Consider the following 2,953-nt stretch of genomic DNA (forward strand, 5'->3'; position numbering starts at 1 on the left):
GGAAGAATTTAACTGAAGTTGACACATTTTCATTAGACTGGCTAAAACAAAAAGCACATATGGATCTTTCTGAATCATTGAACATACACCGTGTGATAAATTATATTCTCACTTTCAGAAGCTTTGTCTCTGAATGCAGGAGCAGGCACTAGCCATGCCCAACCCTGGGATGCTAGCTTTCACCCACAGAAGGGGACTCAGTGGGCCAGCGAGGAAGATCAGGGAAGGTGACTACAGGTTGGTGACAGGCTAGTCTTCAACCTGGCATAGGTGCGAAGACCCCAGAACACTCGAAGCCCTTCTCACAAGAAGACATCCAGTGTTGAAAGCATTCGGAGATATGACTTGGCAAAAGAAATTTATGTTTATTTTATTCCATTCTCTGAGCTATTATCCTGTTGATTTTGGGTTGGGGGTTTCATTTGGACAAAGGAGAGGAGTGGGGTGAGAGAGGGCTTACCTTCCCAAACACAGATCCCCACTTTAAATCATCCAAATCTTAGGGACAGCCTTGTGAGCCTGGCTCTCCATTCTCTAGGACCGAACCACTCAGAATGGTGGAAACTCCTGCTGCTGCTACCCCTCTGCTCAATTCTGTGCAGCGCCATGGGGGCCTTTGCCCTGGGGAGCTGAGCTGCCAGGCTCTTGTCTGTCACTCGCTATACTGAGGACACATTATTGATCAAGCCAAATCCTTCTCACGCCTCAGTGGTGGAGGTGGGGGTGAGGCGAGCACCTGACAGTTTTCAGCTTCCCTAGGGAAGGAAGTTCAGACACTCAGCCACTTATCTCCCTAGACTCCATCTACTTCCTTCCAAAGTGCAATGAAGAAAGCAACCTCAAAACTCCTGATTTTTCTCCTACCCAGACATGCTTCTCATTTCTCACGGCTCCTAACTTCTGTTCTTCTCAAAGACATACTTTAAAAGGAGCCCTGCAGAAAAAGACAACAGAAGCAAATCTAAAAGTCATCTCCAGAACTGTGACACAGAGAATTTTTATGGCTTATAATGACAGAAGAGATGCCTGGAGTAACACGCACATACAGCATGTAGAGAGGGAATGACTGTAGCAAAAAACAAAAGTAAAAGCAGCTCCTTAGTCTGTTTTTAAGGATGCGGTATTGCAAAACCCCGGAAGTGGAATTCCTGACGGTCTTGCTTCCAGACAGGACATAAACTGCAGATCCCTGACGTTCGTTTCAGTGAGGCTCAGGCATGAGTTGTTACCTCCACACACAGCTGAACCCCCACACCGATGCACTCGGAAAACAGCGCAAATTCCAGAAGCCTTTGCCTAACTTTTTCAGCTGCACAGTGAATGCTCACTTGGAGGCTGGGAGTAGAGCTAAGCAGGGAGGTGCCCAAGCCCTCAGGGCTACTCCTTCATATTAGGGAAAACAAAATAGAGAAAAAAAGAGCCTACTGGAATTATTTGCTACTTAAGTTGGTGGACCTTTGGGGTTTAGGGCTTGTTTGCTTGTTTCCAGAAAGACAAAAATCACATAATAAACACACAAAGCATCACTGCTTTGGAAGTGATAGAAGCCCCATAGTTACCACCCTGTCGTGGTGGCCAGTGGAGGAAGAAGAGACATGCGCATCACAGTTCGATGTGCATATGCTGCTCCGGCACGTGAAGGACTCACATCCACTCTCTTACGGGTGTTGATTTATTGTAGCAGAGCAATTGGCTCCTGCAGAAACCCTCTCCCTACCTGGGAGGTGAGAAGTGTCAGCATCACCTCTGCTTCAAGACAACACCCAGAAGGCCTCGGCCGATTGCTCAGAAGCTGATCTCCACAGTGGCCTAATAGAACCTTCAGATTTGAAAATGCGTACAAACAGGGGTGGGAGAGACAAGAGCACGCAATGGTCTCGTAGAAGACCAGAGTTCAGACCCCAGCATCCATGTTGTGGGCAGCACACAACGACCTAGAACTCAAGATCCGAGGGGTCTGACTCTCTCTTCTGGACATTGTAGGCACTGGACTCTTATAAACATAATTAGAAATAAAAATACGTTCTTTAAAATAATATATGTGTGCATGTGTGTTTGTTTGAGATCAATTAGTCCTAATTAATTTATAAATACAGTCAGAAAATTATAATCAACCAATGACTACACATTGCTACATGGCGAGCGTCCACTCTGGGTCTGGGTCTGGAGTTATTCTCTCTCTCTCTCTCTCTCTCTCTCTCTCTCTCTCTCTCTCTCTCTCTCTCTCTCTAATGATCTTGTCCAAGAGAATCTTGTTCGCATGGCACCGCCTCCTTCCCTTCTCCTGTTTCTACGTATTCATTTTCTGTTTTCAGTCATAGGGAGAGCTGGTTTCTTGGCTTTCTGGTGCTGTATCATATAAGGAACCCAGCCTCACTGTAAGCACTTGCCTCGAGTTTAGACAACAGAGGGCAAGTATTTACTTTGAGAAACCTTGCTGCCACTGGTAGGCTGGTGAGCAGATGCCTGCAATGAGGAAACTGCAAAGGTGGAAGCTTTCCTTTGAGCTTCTCAAGGGAAAAGTGACAGAGATGTGGAAGCCTAGGACTGGGAAGTCTGTGACTGTGGCCGGCACCCAGAAAGCACACATGGAATGATGTCTGCTATCATTATCACTCTACGGTGTCCTCTCACAGAGGTAGAGAAAGGTTAGTAAAAGTCTATAGACAGTGTTGGGAAATAAATATTGTCCAGTTGGATTTCTATGTAAAGAATTATCTATTACTTTCAATGATGTTTCTGAATAGTTTTCTGTCTCCAAACAAAACAACTTCTGGGCAAAGGAACCATTTTTAATAATTAATATATAATTATATATAAGTACATATATACATGAAAACATAAGCTATTTGTCTCACAAAAGAATGAGATTTTCAAAATGAAAATATAGCCAAGTAGTAAAAGATTTATTAGCAACAAGGTTATAGGTGTGTTGCTAGGTCACTGACCCGTC

Source organism: Rattus rattus, chromosome 14 (assembly GCF_011064425.1).
Source record: "Rattus rattus isolate New Zealand chromosome 14, Rrattus_CSIRO_v1, whole genome shotgun sequence".
Taxonomy (NCBI): Eukaryota; Metazoa; Chordata; class Mammalia; order Rodentia; family Muridae; genus Rattus; species Rattus rattus.